The 17,302-nt window shown below is 43.2% G+C and overlaps 1 protein-coding gene and 1 long non-coding RNA gene across 5 annotated transcripts in view; one reads left to right on the top strand and one right to left on the bottom strand.

Annotated features, from left to right (window-relative positions):
- Nucleotides 1–6,623: 6,623 nt before the first annotated feature.
- LOC134562684 (uncharacterized) lies at nt 6,624–11,878 on the bottom strand. Its single transcript, XR_010083245.1, has 3 exons — nt 11,835–11,878; nt 10,184–10,332; nt 6,624–8,745 (listed from the first exon to the last, which is right to left on the bottom strand). It is a non-coding gene; the product is annotated as an uncharacterized LOC134562684 (long non-coding RNA).
- A 4,326-nt stretch (nt 11,879–16,204) lies between these two features.
- COL14A1 (collagen type XIV alpha 1 chain) overlaps nt 16,205–17,302 on the top strand; it is a 116,008-nt gene continuing 114,910 nt past the window's right edge. For 2 of the 4 annotated variants that reach the window (XM_063419056.1, XM_063419137.1), the window contains exon 1: nt 16,205–16,527. The gene's annotated coding sequence lies outside the window, so the exon portion shown is untranslated. Of the gene's footprint in view, nt 16,528–16,901; nt 17,057–17,302 lie in introns of those variants that run through there. The other 2 variants (XM_063418818.1, XM_063418971.1) reach the window with 2 other exon arrangements.

Below are 17,302 nucleotides of genomic sequence, written 5' to 3'. Positions count from 1 at the left end.
CATACCTCAAGAATACATAGTATGTTCAAATAATTATTAAAAAAAAAAAAAAAGAAAAAAAAAAAAGAAAAAAGAAAAATGAAGACAAGTTAGCTTGTTTTCAAATTATTGTTGACAATTTTGAAGTATAAGCAAAATGAATATAGACCACAGAAGAGAATTCATCAGACAAGGTGCAGTTAAGGGGTGTAGTATGGAAAGATTCTATCATAGAATTATGGAAGTGTTTGGGTTGGAAGGGACCTTAAAGATCATCTAGTTCCATTCCCCTGCCATGAGCAGGGACACCTTCCACTGGACCAGGTCGCTCAGAGCCCCATCAAACCCAGCCTTGAGAAAGTCCCATAATGTCCTATTAAGTTCCTAAATAACATCACAGAGAGAAAAAGCGTTGTACTTTTATGGCTAAATTTACAATTTATGTTCTAAACCTTGCCTTTTTCAATAAGAACAAAGTTGTAATTAATGCTTTTGTGTTTATGAACATTCAATCCTAAAATGCAGTATGTAAGAATATAGTAATGATACATTTGTTTGGGAAATATCCCCTTTACAAATATAATGAATGACCAAAAACCACCATATTCTTTAAGAAAATAAGTTTCATTTACATTATGAAGTAAACTTTTTTTTTTTTTGAATCTTCTATTTATAAAGTAGAATGCAAACACTGCATGTATCAACTAAAAATAAATACACATGCAGGCTTGTCTGAACAACTGTTTTGTCAATGGAGTCCAGCAATGGGGCTAAACTGAGTGCCTCAGGTTTATTAGCAGAAGTTTAATTAAGCATGATTTTGAGCAAAGCCTGGGAAATATTAAGTGATTACCCTCAGAACTGCTTAGTAGTTTGCAGGATCAAGAACCCATTTAATTTCTCAAAGTGCCCTAACAGCCTGCAAAATATTTTTAGAACCATGATAAGATTTTCTTAAAACTTATGTAAAAATTGTAGGTGGAATGTCCTAGCTTTTATGGCTTAACTTGGAAAGGAAGAAACCTGAAAGTATTTAAGATCTTAAGGTTACATTTTCCCCATGCCTGTTTTGTTTTATAAGCATTTTCAGCTCAACTGCTTTCTAAAGATAATGCTATGCACCCTTTGTTTGTTACTGCAGCTGGGAAGTGTGTGTGTCTTGTTTGTTTTGCCAGAACAAACAAGATTCTGTTGAATATTAAAATATTCAATATTTCATTTTCTATTACACTCCATCAGGCAAATTGTCTATTAAATGCTTAAAAGATGTATTTAGAAAAGAGTTACCCTCTTAATGTTTGATTTTCATGATAAAATGTGTGTTATTGTGTGTGTTACATTTTTATTTCATTTTCCACTGTACATGATTGTATCATTGTTCGTTCTCCTAAGAAATTATTTTCTGGGGGTTATTGATTCATATTCCTTACAGTATTCAGCATTCCATTTAAATACAAATCCCCTAGACCTTATCTACTATAATTAGAGAAAGAAAAAAATCTCTTCTGGTTCAGAAATTTTAATTTGGAAGATGAAGGCACAAAAACCATTTACCTTAACTCTTGCTGATTACGGCTTCTTTCTCAAAAAACAGACAATGCTGTCTAAATGTGCAGAGCTCCAGGAAGTCATGTAATACAGGAATAAAAACTTCATGATTAGGATCAAATTGTCCACATTTTAAAGGCTCTTTGATGATACCCTTTCCCAGTAGTTATCATGATTAACTTCTAACAATGGGCCTGTGATTGCAAAGATGACCTTTGGCGCACAGGTTAATGCAGTGCTCTTTTCCCAGCACTGCAGATAGTCTGAAAAAACATCACAGCAGGGTGATGGCATCTACTTCTGCTTACCTAATTGGAATTGGAGCTCAGAACAAGGGGCTTGGTTCTGTTGCATGCACATAAATGCCAAGTGCCAATGAAGATGCTTTTAGGGTATTTGAGACATTCTTCTGTAGCAGAGAGCAGCTTCAGGGAAGTCTGTGACCCCTCAAAATGACATCTAAAGTCCCAAAGGACATCTTAAATATTGTGGGATACTTCAAAATGCATTAGACATGTATGTGTGAACAACTGAATGACATCCCTAATAATCACCACTTAACATCTGCTAATTCAATTGTCTCACTGCTGGTAATTTTTTAGGAGTTACCCAGCTGTATATTCAATTAGCACTGCTGATGGAAAAGAACATCCTGGCTATCCAGCCAATTCTCAGAGAAGCTGCTGTACACTTGTATCATGCAGAAATGACTGTGATGGTGTGCTGTTATGAAATGTCTCAAGAAATGTGTCTGCTTTTCCTCATGCCTTTAGTCAGGACACAAAGTGGCCTCTCACATAAAGATCCCTTTGCTTCTGAATTGTCTAGTGCCAGGCAAAGGGACCAGAGCCATTTGTCAGCTGAGCAGTAATCTGTGTACATAAATGATCATGTACAAATACTTATTGCATGCTTCAACAGATTCTCCTGTTTTTTGGGTGTTACAGTTTTTAAGTTGTCCTGAAAAGTTCTAACTTCAGCCAAGGCGTCACAGCAAGGCAGCAACTGCTCCCATTAGAGAAATGGGATCCTAAGAAGGAGTAGCAGCTACTGCAGACCCAGCAGATGAGAACAGATGCAGCAGCAGCTGAGTGTTTCCACATAAACCCAAGTTTTATTGCATTGGTTTCAACATGACAGGTAGTGTAGCTCTTGGGAGCCTTGAGGTATTTATATACCATCCTACACTTCAGTGAAGGCTCTCTCTCTGCTGTGTCCCTTGCACTGCAGTGAGTCACATCTCAGTGTTTGACATCTCAGCCTTTGTTACAAGGGGAGCTTCTGCTCATCCCTGTAGCAGAAAGGGGCACAGGCAGCGTCCAAACACAAGTGAGGAGATCAAAGTGAAATTTATAGAGAACTTCGGTGCTGACATTAAAAAAAAAAAAAAAAAAATCCACTAAAAACCCCTGTTAACTCATAGGTATTTAGAAGGCTATTGGGACTGCAGATTTCACCACTTGTTACCTAACCTGTTGTGATGTAATGCAACCTAATGTGTTCCATTACCAGCTGGCTATACCTCTTCATCATGTTCATGTTCTTCATGGTTTTACAGGACATCCTCAGACTCCTGCATTCCCACATCCATCACTCTCCAAATGTTACCACATGAGCTCCTAGATCCAGTGTACACGATGTAAAATCCATGTTCTGGATATCTAAGCCCATCAAGGAGGCGTGCAGAGGACCAGAGCTGAAGGTCAGTCTCTCAGAACCTTGCCCAGCGTGCAGCCTGCAGGGCAGCCATTCGGTGAGCAAGCAAGGCACACACCCCTAAAGCAAAGACAGCAGTGCCCCGTACTGACTGCACCCCACAGGCTCCATGGCTGTGGGAAAGTATTTCCCTTTGTGCATTCTGAATCTTCTGCACCCATAAATGTGTTATTTGCCACTTTGTATTTCAGTTTGGACAGACTCTTGTCACCAGCGTGCCAAGCACCCATCATGTGCGGTCAGCCTACGGCCTCCTCAGCTCCGCAGTCCTCTCCAGCTCCTCTCCAGGCTCCTCTTCCTCCAGGCTGTCCTGGCAAGAGGCTCTGTCAGAACCAGCCCCAGTGCCAGGCCCCACTGGCTGGGCCGGCCGAGGGCTGGCTGAGCGTTGGCCGGCTGAGGGCTGGGCTGGCCGAGGGCTGGCCGAGGGCTGGGCTGGCCGAGGGCTGGGCTGGCTGAGGGCTGGGCTGGCTCAGGGCTGGGCTGGCCGAGGGCTGGCCGAGGGCTGGGCTGGCCGAGGGCTGGGCTGGCCGAGGGCTGGGCTGGCTCAGGGCTGGGCTGGCTCAGGGCTGGGCTGGCCGAGGGCTGGGCTGGCCGAGGGCTGGGCTGGCTCAGGGCTGGGCTGGCCGAGGGCTGGGCTGGCCGAGGGCTGGGCTGGCCGAGGGCTGGGCTGGCCGAGGGCTGGGCTGGCTCAGGGCTGGGCTGGCCGAGGGCTGGGCTGGCCGAGGGCTGGGCTGGCTCAGGGCTGGGCTGGCTGAGGGCTGGCTCAGGGCTGGGCTGGCCGAGGGCTGGGCTGGCCGAGGGCTGGGCTGGCTCAGGGCTGGGCTGGCTCAGGGCTGGGCCGGCTCAGGGCTGGGCTGGCCAAAGGCTGGGCTGGCTCAGGGCTGGGCTGGCCGAGGGCTGGGCTGGCTGAGGGCTGGGCTGGCCGAGGGCTGGGCTGGCCGAGGGCTGGGCTGGCCGAGGGCTGGGCCGGCCGAGGGCTGGGCTGGCTCAGGGCCGGGCTGGCTCAGGGCTGGGCTGGCTCAGGGCTGGGCTGGCTCAGGGCTGGCCCAGGCCCTGGCCCGGCGCTGCGGCCTCTGCACAGCCATTGGAGGCTGTGGAGGTGTCTTGGTTTGGCAAGACAGGTACCTGTCAGGGAAAGTTGGAGCTCTCCTTGGAATGGAGAGTGTAAACCCCCGCCCTATAAATTATTATAATTTTGATATTAGGGGCTTTCAGGCTAAAATATGGGAATAGGAATAACAGTTCTTTACTAGGAATATTAAAAATACAAATGCAGTAATACAAAACAGAAAACAAACAAACAAACAAAAAACAAACACAAAAACAAACAAACAAACAAACACCCAAAACAAAACAACCCAAAAGAACCCCAAAAAAACCCCCAAACAAACAAAAGTCCTAGAAAACCCTGACAGAGCCAGAGGTACGACCTGACACCCTGTTGTCAGGGTGTTGGAAGCAGTCCAAATAAGTCTTCCTGGAATAACAGATGTTCTGTGGAATAGAGATGATCCTGTAGAAAAAGGGTCCAGTGCTGGCAAGATAGCTCCAGTGTTCCTCTGGGAATCCAGCGGAAAACAGGCTGCCTGAGGTCTCTGTGTCCCCATTTTTGTCTGGGTAGCAAATGGTTGGCTCCTCCCCACGGGGTGGAGCATCTCACAATGGGATGATGCAATGTGTCATGTCACTGGTGAGCCTTAATGGCCCATTACCAGAAGATATCCCCCGAAGGTGGACAAAGTTGATGAAAGCGATAAGAAACAGTGCCCCCCACCTGGTTTTAACAGATGGTCTATTATCAGAAGGCATCCACCCTCCTCCCTCCTGGAGTTACAAGACATAAAGAAAAAAAGAAGAAACCATCCCCCAGCTGCTTTCTACAGATGAAATAGAATACACTTTTTTTGGTTACATAACCCAAGCCAGGAGGCCAAATGTCCCTCGGGGGACCGAAGCCGTCTGTACCCGGGCAAGGCCACGAAAACTCTGCGGTCTGCGAGAAGCTGGGCTGAGCACAGAACGCTCTCAGCAGCGTGGGCAGTTCAGGGTCCGGCACGTTTCTGCCTGCTGCTAAAGGCATTGGGAAGCCCAGAGGCTTTTCAAAGGAATAGGCTTTATTTAATTTATTTAATATTCATAGCCAAATAATGAGTGTTGCTGTGGCTTGCACAGTATTTTCAGTACAACAACATAAGTGGGAATTCGTAAGTAAATATGACAGGTTAACATCTTTTGAACTATGACAGCTGTAAAATGTGGGTTTCTTTCTTGCAAAAAGGTGGAGAATTATGAAGAGTTCAGATGTTTAATTTTACCTCCATTAATAATTCTGATTTTGTTACTGACGTTAATCACATGGTGAAAGCCCTATAAATCTTACACACTCACTAAGTGAGTGAAGAAAATTAATGCTAGTTTAACAAATAGTGTTAAAAATTCTCCAAGGATGCAGTTAGGCAAATTACAATAGTGATTATAAATATTTCTAGTGACCTTCTGTTGTATTTCTCTATGGGAAAATCAGAAATAATTCAATTAAGTGTACAAAAATGCCACCTGACTATAAGATTAGAAGAAAAAAATCACAGTCTGACTTCTTACCGGCAGGCTGATTTTAACAGCAGAAAGATAAAATAGCTCATATTTAGGAAATTATTTTTTAAATTTGCACTGGACTTGACCACCAAATGCAGCCTTGGTTTAAAAATAAATGCTACTCAACATGAGAAGCACAGATTTGACTACGATGATTCTCTAAACCAATATCATTAAACAAACAAACAAAAAAGGTCAACAAAAAGGAGACTGGATGCTCCTTGTGCCAGTAAAGAATGAACCTGTTCCACTGATATTCAGGAAGTGATTCAGCATCATGAAAGCACTGGGTGTCATTCAGGCCTTGTTTTAATGGGCCACTTTAAGTGTGGCACACTAAGCTCTCACCTAATCCTCTGAACCCAGAAACGAGCCACAGCACTGCATTCTTAATGTGTTCATCTGCTGAAGAAACTTTACATGCTATAAGTTTTATGATGAAAAGTTTTGAATGTTAACAGAATATACATAACAATCTGAACAATCTTATGATTGTACTTTCTGGCCATGGCAAATGGGATTTCTTGAACAAAAAGATAATATAATAAGTATGTACTACACTGGAGAAACAAAACTGTTCTTCACCTCTTTCCCATTATTTCTTTTTCCGTTAGTGTGCAGGCAATAAATACCCAAGTTTTTAAAAATATCAGCAGATATAATGCAAACAAAATAAAGTTCAGACTGTACAGAAGGGCAGAAACATGTTTTTAGGAAATCTTTATGCACTCACAGTTGATGTCATTAACAAAATGCTTCATTACTGCATGTTTCTTCTCAGATACAGTACAGAAGCAGCTAATGGACAGACATCTGGATGGTTCTGCATCACCTGGTGGAGAACTGCTTAAGGAGAGCTCTGGAGTGTGAGTCGAACCTAAAGATTACAGAATTTCAAAGGTGCTTGTAGCTCGCTTTGAAATAAGCTGATCCTATCCTCCCTCTTCCCTTCTCAGGGAGTTTTACTTTTCATTGTGATGAAACACAGTCAAATCCCAACCAAGCTGCTTTTATCAGTGCACAGATTCAAATGCCTGTTGTAGACTCCCACAGTTTGCATATTTTAGGTTCAGTGCAAAATTATTTTACTGAGGAAGTCTCATTGTCCAAACCCACATTCTCCTGTTCATCTTCCCAGACTTTCCAGGCTGGCAGCCTAAACAGTGACAGAGCACAGGGGAGACAAGAGGGAAAGTCCTCCAAAGGTTAATATCAGTCTGATTCCCTCCTGGAGAGTGACCTCTGTGGCATGGGAGACAGGAAGGCAAGTTATTCCTTCAGCTGGGTTTGGGAAAAAATAATTGATCAGGATGAAATAGGATTGTGGTGCATCTTGATGTAGTTGAACTGCTGTCTAATTGTGTGCTCAGTCTCTTACACAGGCTAATATTAGCTCCAGCAAGCCAGCATATGCAAAAGCAATGTGAACATAAAGTCTGTTGCTACAAGGACTCATACATTCACTTCCTAGTGCAAAAGCATTCAGGGTGTTCAGATCTTAAGGACTAATTTGTTGGGTTAAACCTTGCTATTTGAAGGGATAAATTGGCTGATGGGTCAAACAGCAGTAGCTCCTTTCCATGTGCTGGACAATAATAATAATAGGTTTATGGTTAACTACTGTTTTTATTATTACAGAAAACAACACTGTGAAATGCCAGTGGTCTAAAGTAGGTGTTTTGACTGTTCTTCCAAGACTGCAAACCTCAGGGCGGAGATTTTGATTGTGTAAGACAGTGAAGAACATTTAATATCCCACTATTATCTCTGAAGATTATGCTGTTGGAAACACTGTGTAAGAAACAAGACATTATTTTTATTATTTTTCTGTAGCCTGTCTGACCTCAAACACTGTGTTAACAGGCCACAGATAAACTTTTTTCTGTGCACTGTAAGAAAAAGAACGTTACTGTGGCCAGTGCCAATATTACAAGAACATTTAAACTATCATTTATGAAAGATGCCACCAATAAATTAAAGATTACAACACAGTCCAAACAGTAACAATGAAAAGGAAACAGTAAAAAAGTGATGATGTGGGCATTATGGTACTTGATCAAGAAGCCTGAGATGAGAAGTCAGTCAGTACAGTTTAACAAACAAATACTAGAAAATGATGTAGAGTCATGGATGGAGTGTTGTCAAATATCCCATTTTTACCTATTTTTGTGGAGAACATGGCTTGAAGTGATGTTCAGGGCAAGAACCAGATACTGCAAAAAGTTTTTACAACAGCATAAAATACAGTCTTAGTATTGAGAGTGAGTGAAGGAACAAAAAAAAAGGGCTATGACAAAAGCTTTTGAGATGTTATCTGCTTTTTGTGATTGTAGACTATTCCCTCTCCTTTTTTCCTCTTTCTCATTCTTTGTCACAATACCCTATAATTCTTTAAATCATCAGATCACTTTGGAGCAGTTTCTGCCAGCTCTTTGTTTAAGGCTAGAGTATACACTTGCTTTCCTCCTGTGTAATTTCCTGTTGTTTTTGACTTTGTATTTTAGGTGCTTGATCATGTTCAGTGGGAAGTGTATGCACTTCCTGGGTGCATACACAATACAGCAAATTCTGCCACAGATGCAGAGCACAAACAAAACAGCCTCCTCTTTATCACAGCAGTTCTTGGCAAACCAGATGACCATCTCAGGGTCAGGGAGAGCTCAAAGACCACAGGCACAGGAACTCTTGCAGAGCAGGTACCACAGTCTGACCTCAGCCGCCACCCTGAGCAGCACCACAGCCCGTCCCACAGCAGCAGCTTTTCCTCCATGGAGGAGCTTCAAGGGGCTGCCTTTGGCTGAGTGGACACTTTGTGCACAGGAGGAGACTAATCCAGGTCTGTACAGCTATTACAGAGAATTTCTTCACTCTTATCAAGTAGATCAGACACAGTACCTGAATTTGAATCTGCAGAAGCACATAACATAGAGGTTTGTGAATACACAAAAGAGATGTTTATCCAAGACTGCCCCCCTCTGTTATTGCTTCACAGCTAAAAAAAAAAAAAAAATTCAAACTGCTGTAAATTGTTCTCATACCTGATAAAGTGAGATTTCCAGTATACTGATTTTTAGTGTAGGTATTTATTTGAAAAATAAAATGCAAATAAAAGAAAAAATAAATAAAAATTTAATTACTCCCAAAATATAAACATGGAAAGCATACTGAATTTCCTCAGTGAATATTTGAGCAAGAGTGATTTTATGGAGCTGTTTGCATTAAATAAAAATAATAATACTTCTCCTGGGTTTTCTCTGTTCACATTTTGTATAAAATTACTCTAAAATACAAGCTATGATTTTTTACAAAAAAACTTTACAAATTATTTTTTCCTTTTTCTTTGGCAAAGACAAATCTCAGGACCATTTCTCTTTCATAAAGTTTCTGCTAAGGTCAATTCAATATTTTATTCATGGAAAGATAACTTTATGTGCTTAGCATATGCTTAAATAAATATTGGAAAACCAATTCTGTTCCTGAAAATTCCAACTGCAATGCTTAAAAATGAGTAGGGGAACAAAGTACCCACATCTGAATGTCATCATCTACTTCAAACTCCTTAAAACAAAAGCAGCAAAGAGAACCAGGCTGTTGAAAACTGAACAAATAAAACAGTTTAGTGGCTAAAAATTTTGAGAAATATAAAGTACTATCTTAAAGGCAAGTTTGCTTTGTGTGTTTATTCAGTGGCATAAAAATGCTATGTGATATTATTCTAGGAGACAACTGTAATTACTTTTAGAGTCTAATGAACAGATGCTTATCTTAAAATTGCAAAAAAGGAAAAACTGAAAATTCAGTTTTTCAGTAATCTACAAGATGCAAAACCAGATCATCATGTAGACAACATTTAATAAATCTTGTTCCTCATGTCAAATGTGTGCTAGAAAAGTGCTTAGTGTAGAATGTGGCAGACCAGAGGTGCTTAATTACAGTGTTCAAGGGTGTTCAGTGTAGGAACTCAGTGCAGAAGCTTTGTAGGAGAAAGACAAGAAGCTCTGCTTCTTTTATGTAATAGTTTAAAATATGTGTTATTTGGAAAGGAATTCTTTCTTGTTCCATACATCCTTTGCATTCATTACTTCTGGTATTTATTACAGAGACCACCATAGTATTGCTTCCAGCTCTTACTGGTTTAAATATTTATTTCAGCCAGGATTTCATTCCAAAGACAATTATTTCTTGCACAGACAGCCAGAAAGTGTAACTCTTATGCTTATTCAGTAAAATGTGGGGGAACCCTTCCCTTACTGTGTTAAGTTGTATCACTGGTGGGCTGCAAATTAATCCCCACTGCAGCTTAATCCAGTGAAACCTTTTGCCAGGCTAATGTATTTGTACCTACCCATTTCCAGCTGCTGGTAGATGCAACTTCACAAAGTCTGGTTGTTCCTTTTTACTCAGGGTATCTTTCCTCCATGCTGGCAGTGTCCCGGGACCTACCCACAGATGCAGTGCTCTCTCAGGAGAGTTGCTGAAGTCTCAGCATGAAGCCTGAGAGCAAATGGGAGCAATGCTCACATTATGACTGCAATGTATTTATTTTAACTTTAATAATGCTTTCTCCCTAACTTCCTCATAGACACACTGCCGAGGAATGGACTAGACAAGTGGACAGTGAGGTGAATTGGAAATTGGCTGAATTTCTGGGCTCAAGGGGTTCTGATTAGGAGCATGAAGCCCAGCTGGAGCTCAGCCACTAGAGATGTACGTCAGGGGTTGATACCAGAGCCAATACTGCTTTGACTTTTCATTACTGGGCTGGTCAACAGTGGAATGTGCACCTTGAACAAGTTTGCAGATAGCAAAAAAGCTGGGAGAAGTGGCTGAACCATAAGATGGTTCTGCTACCGTTTATGGCACGCTCACTGGGCTGGAGAAGTGCAAAATAGGAACATTATGAAGCTCAGCAAAAGGATGTGCAAGCTCCTGCCCCTCAGGAGGAATAACCTCAGACACACTGGTGGCTGATTTACTTTGCAGAAAAGGCCCTAGAGTGGTGGGCACTAAGCTGATTCCATCTGAACACAAGAATACATTTGTGTTATGGTAAGTTTTTTTCCCTTCATTGTGAAAGGGGTCAAACACTGGAGGAGGTCACCCAGGCAGGATATGGAGTTTCCATTCCTGGAGAAACTCGCAACTCAACTTGACATGCCCCTGGGAATCCACTCTGGGTGACCCTCCTTAAACAGGGTGGAGTTGCACTTGATGGTCTCCAAAGATGCCTTCCAAAGACTCTGTGATCCTGTACAATGCTGGTGGGTCCAGAACATTGCCAGCAACAGAGGAAACCCTCCTCTTGTTGCAATCTCAGTGAGAAAGAGCACACACGAGCCCTCCCTGTCCAGTGAGGCAGGATGGGCTCCTGCCCTGTGAGCATGTCAGGGAGGATAACATCACTTCTCTGATGCTCTGCCCTTTCACTGCAGCTGTGAAGAGGCTGTGGGTGCAGGAAGTTTCATCTTCTGTATCTCAGCAAGCTGAACTCAGCCTCCCTGCTGCTCATGGACTTTAATAAGTGGCTGAGCTCCCTCCCTAAATGGATCTGGACAAGCTGCACTTGTCAGAGGCTCAGAAGGATGAAAGCAGCTCCTGACCATGTTACCAGGCTCATACAGCTATATTTATTCCTCAGACCTGGCCAGAGAAAGGCTCAGAAACTAGCTGAGATGTGAAAGTGTAAATACACGGTAGATAACCTCACCTCTGAAATCTAAAGAAACCTAATTTGACTGCCAACTTTTAGAATAAAAAGCCAACTTTACAAAACACTAACCTTGTCATCCTTGCCATTACCTTCCTCATGCTGAGAAAAGAACAGAAAAATACATGACTGAATAATATTTGGGTTTTTTTCCATTTCCCTATGGTCCTTTTGCCCAGTTTTGCTCTTTCCTGCGTGTTTGGAGGAGCAGGACCAACTGTAAACATGGACTTTTACACTTTGATGGCCGTGGCATCAATCTGGTTTCTTCTGCATCCCTTTTACTTACCTCATTATATGTAATAATCTTCAGATGAATAGACCTAGCAGCTCACTAAGGTGCTGACAGCACTGAAAGTATCAAGGAAAAAAGTATCGAGGAAAAAAAGTATCAAGGAAATGAAAATGACTCATCAGACATGTCAACGAATAATGAAGCAAAGCTGGGCTACTTTGACAGTTCCTGCCTAAAAACAGAGATGCCAAAAGCCACATTTGTGGGATTGATACCAGAGAAATAGTTGTAGAACAAAGAAAGCCTCTAGGAAAAAATACTTCACAACAAATAGCCATCCTTTTCAAAAGTTATTTCACTGTTTATTCATATCACAAAGTAATTGTCTTAACTAATTGTTTTAACTAATGAAGAGAAAAATTAAAAAGTAAGCATGCATGGCTAATATATTAGAGAAGGTGCATCACAAACCATTTTTTTGTCTATTTTAATTTGGGCAGAATACAGTCCTAAGTCCTTCTGTACTCTCTCAGTGCATGACTTACTTCACAGATCACCTAATTACTGTAAGTGTTGACAGACTGATCTTGGCAAACCACTTTTTCAAATAGTATTGCATGTTCCATTATATTTAACAAAATGTAAAGCAGAAGTCAGTTATACTTCACCTCAAGTATTATCTCTGTGTTATGCAGTTCTTTTAATAGCAAAAAAAGAAAAATCTACAAATTATTGTTAGGCCTAGGACTAGTTTGAGTCATTCAAATAGATATGCCATAGTCAAGATCTTTGAATGTGACTGGAACTTTTGCATGCTGGAGGAGAAAGGGCGTTTAAAAATGTACATTTCTTTGTAAGGAAAGGAAAGGAAACCGTATTTTAGTCTAGGAATTAAAAATGCTAGTTAGCTTTAAAAACATCATTTTAATAAAAGAATAAAAGAATAATTTTATTAAAAGTATACAAAACCTGTTTAGTTTTTGATTATTTGCCATTTTAAAATATTCCCCAAACTTGATATTCTCATTTCTAAATCTTGTGAAAAATGGTATACATTATATTCATTACTATATGAAAAAAGTCAGAGAAATATTCTAAGTTTATCCCAAAAAACAGGAGATATGGGAAAAAAAGGGATAAGGATTGATAATTACAGTGCAATTCTGCCCCACAATGACCAAAACCATCTCTTATTTTGGTTTCTGCTCAGTTTGCAGAAGTACTGCTGCCAGTGATCCATTGCTTGGTTTAATCATACCGTTAGATATTCATCCAGCTCACTCTGAGGTCGTGAGCCTGCAATAATTCTGTTCTTGTGATGGATTAATGGACTTGTTTCCAGCTGTATTTCCAACATCATTGCCATGTAATCCTATTTATAGAAACTTAGTGGAATCTACAGAAGCCAAGCAAAAGATGGTCCATATAGTGCTGATATGAATACTTTGAAACTGTAGTGGCTGTAAATAGTTGTTCTTTTGAAATCATTGAGGCTTGGCCAACTCAAAATAGTGGAAAGTAAACTTATGGGGCAAATTCCCAATCAGTAAATTAATTCTTAAAATTCAAAGGTTTTTTTGTTTGTTTGTTTACTTACTTTTAATGGAAGACATTAAGGGAACATTGGTAAATCATCTGTACATTTATATTAAGCGTAATTCCAGATGTGCACATTATACAAAGTCTTTCAAGAAACTTTACCTTTTAATTTTTACCTTGAACTTGTGAACAATATTTTTTCCTTGGAATAATGCAAAGAGATCTATTGTGCCTTCCAGACAAAGCTGAGTAAACTCAATGGTAATAAGCATCATTAGCTCTAAAAGTAGTCAAATTATGCTAAAATAGAATTAGAAATGAGGAAAAGAAAATTATAACAATAAAATCAACTAAGTTACATTTGAAAGCACACACTTTGCATAATCTTAAATATTAATTTCAATTCTGATGCAAATAGACAAATAAAAACTGAAGTACAAAGACATTTGAAGGCTACAAAGAGTTACAGAATCTATTTACCCATCAGTGGGATCCTCAAGACCTCTCTTGTTTGAATCACAGTACTCCAACTAGCTGCAGCCACAGGATGGTGCTCATGGGCTTTGGATACTACATTACAAATCTGGGAGGAGGGGAAAATAGAAAGAGAGGGAGCCAGACTCTCCCCTTGGCAGGCTGTTTCTTGTCCTGCCTTGAAATACATGACCCAGCATGCAATCGTGGATTGGGCTGATTTATCTCTTTACATTTACTGAGTCTTCAGGGGCACTGCAAATAGACTGATCCACCAAGGAAAGTCACTAAATGTACTCTTTTTGGACTTCATCAAAGCTTTGATACTGTCTCTCACAGAATCCTTCTGGACTGTCCAGCACACAGCTGGAGAACTGAGTTAAGTACTAGATAAGCAACTGGCTCACAGGTCAGGCAAAAAGAGTTCTACTGAATGGGGTGACATCAGACTGGTGACCTGTCACTAGGGGGGTTCCATGGGGATCCATCCTCAGCCCAGTTCTCTTCACCATCTTCATTAACAGCCTGGATACAGGACTCGAGGGAATACTAAGTAAGTTTCTGAAGACACTGAATTGGGAGGAGCTGACTCACTCGAGGGCAGAGAGGCCCTCCAGAGAGACCTTGACAAAACACAGGACTGGGCAGTCACCAACTGTGAAGTTTAACAAGGGCAAGTGCTGGATTCTGCATCTGGAATGGGGCAGCCCTGGCTGTGTGTAGACTGGGGAATGAGAGGCTGAAGAACAGTGCCATAGAAAGGCAGCCAGGAGGACAACCCTGTCCTGGGGACATCAGGCCCAGCATCACCAGCCAGGCAAGGGAGGGGATTGTCCTGCTCTGCTCTGCACTGGGACAGCCTCACCTCGAGACCTGTGTGCAGTTTTGGTCACCACAATATAAAAAAGATATTAAGCTCTTAGAGAGTGTCATAAAAGAGGGCCATGAGGATGGTGAAGGGTCTGGGGAGGAAGCCACATGAGGAGCAGTTGAGGTCACTTGGTTTGTTCTGTCTTGAACAGAGACCTTATTGTGGTTACAGCTTCCTTGAGAGCATAAGTGGAGGATCAAGAAATGATGTTTTCACTCTCATGAACAGTGACAGGACCCAAGGGAATGGCCTGGAGCTGAGTCAGGAGAGGTTTAAGTTGGATATCAGGAAAAGGCTTTTTTACCTGGAGGGTGGTCGAGCACTGGAACAGGCTCTCCAAGGAAGTCATCACAGCATCAAATCTGACAGAGTTAAGGATGCATTTGGACAATGCTCCTGGGCAGATGGTGTGAGTTTTGAGGAGTCTTGCACAGGGCCAGGAGATGGACTTGATGATCCTGATGGGCCCCTTCCAATTCAGCATATTCTATAACTCTATGATTCTATGAGCTGTTTCTTGTTCTTCTGGGTATTACTGTTTAGCTAAATATACAAATTAGGGACTGAAAGAGGAACAAACTGTATCATATTTAACATCAGTGACCTGAATATCTTTTTTTTTTTCTTTTTTTCTTTTTTTTTTTTTTTTTTTTTTTCCTTTCTCAGAGGAATTGTTATCTTGCAACCTACTCTTCTTGACTGGTATGTGTGTTGGCTGTTGCACACAGCTGGCAGTGCAGTAGAATAATTCCAGGTGACAAGATCTAGGAATCTGGAAGATGCTTTTTAGATCTAGGAATGGTTTGAACCTTTGCTATAGAAAACAACTGGACTTAAAGAGTTCCTTTAAAGCTCAAACACTTCTGCAGTTTAACTGGAAAGACATCCATGAATTTGGACAAGAATCTGCAGGACTGGGAATCCTACTCAGTAACAGAAGGTCCTGCTTTACACTTAGTCACAGTCATCTCCCTGTGAGTCACTGCCTTCTCCTTCCCTAGAAGGGGCTCCTACTTACATTAAGAAAGAATGCACATCTCTGTGTCACCTACAACTGATTCTTTAGTCCTTCAGAGATTTCATTTGTAATTTTATACAGAGCACCAGGAATATTGTAATGAATATTTTCATTCACCTCTTAAATCCTCAGGACTTACTGACTTGGTGAATAGTAGTCTTAACTGCAAATTCAGTAGGATATACCATAGGGCAACTCATATTTCTGTGGAAATACAGAATATAGATTCTGCAATCCCATGTACCATTGCAGTGTCTATCCACATGGCAAAAAATGTAGGTATGTACTACAACAGTTTTAATCAAGGTTTATACTAAGCCAGAAATTGTTGGAACACTTTTATATAAATATTTCCCCAATGAGTCACTAATCCACACATCTCAATAGCTGGCGTGGGGAATACTTGCATTCCGAGTTGTATTGCGAAGTAGGCAGCTTCTAAATCATTTATAAACGAAGTGAATAAGGAACTCTGGAGAGAGGAAAGTGAGTTAACAGATAGCAAACCCAGAAGACCGAGGACACTGGCAAGCCCAGCACCTGCCCGTGGAACGCTGCCCGCGCCCCCCGGCCCTGCCTCGGCGCACCTGGCCGCTCCCCCGCCGCCGGGGTCGGGCTCGGGGGCGGAGGGTGGGATCTCAGGCATCGTTTATGCCTCTTCCCTCCCCTTCTTTCCACCTTCTGCTCTATAATTGCCCGCCTCCTTTCCCTACCCTTTCCCCTTATCAGATGCGGAGCGGGCTCGGGGAGGGAAGCGCCTCTCCCGCAGCCGGCTCGGCACCCGCAGCCCCGCTGAGAAGGAGCGGCCGCTCCCGCCGGCCGCTCCCCGGCTGATGCCCGCACAGGTCGGTGTGCGCCGCGCTTCGTCCCCTCCAGGGCGGGGGTCGAGGCAGGACCGCAGCGCTTCCCATCCACCTGCCCGGCCACCTCCGCGGCGGCAGGAGCGGAGACGGGAGGGAAAATGGGGCGAGGGAGGAGGAGATAGAGGAGTGGAAGGTGGCGATCTCAGGCTTGGATGGGGAAACCCCCTTAGAAACCCCCCTGCGAAGGCCTTACTTTTATAGCTGATACTAACTGAACCCCAGTCAGTCTCACTTATTGAGTAGCAGACGCTCTGGCTGCTGCCCGCGTCCCGCCGCGGTGCCTCCTCCCTCCCTCGCTCGCTCCGTGCCGCGCTGTGGCCGGGCAGTCGCTCCGCCCCGGCCCCGCTCGGTGCCCTCTCCGCGGAGCTGCCCGGGCCGGCCAGCGCGTCCCCGCTCCCTGCGGCAGCCCCTGAGGCCCCGGGGCCCGTTCCCCGCCTCAGCTCGGCGGAGACAGCGAGCTCCCCGCTGTGCCTCCCTTAACCCGGGGCTGGGGGCGCTCGGTTTCACACGGGTGGGTGCTGGTGGTGGGGAGCCCCGCAGAGGAGTGGGGGTCAGGAGCGGAGCCTGTGAGCCGCGGCCCCCGGCCGGGCTGGGGCGGCGCTGCGGGGCTGTGGGAGGCGAGCGGCAGAGCGCGGTCCCGCTCCCCTCCGCCGCCTCCCTCTGCGGGGCCGGGGCGGGTCGCGCTCCGGCCTTGCCCAGCGGGACACGGACCCGAGGAACTCGACCGTGTTCCCGGGCAGCGGCACTGCGCAGCGAG

This window comes from Prinia subflava, chromosome 1, assembly GCF_021018805.1.
Source record: "Prinia subflava isolate CZ2003 ecotype Zambia chromosome 1, Cam_Psub_1.2, whole genome shotgun sequence".
NCBI classification, from domain to species: Eukaryota; Metazoa; Chordata; class Aves; order Passeriformes; family Cisticolidae; genus Prinia; species Prinia subflava.
This window is presented reverse-complemented; position numbering and strand designations above follow the sequence as displayed.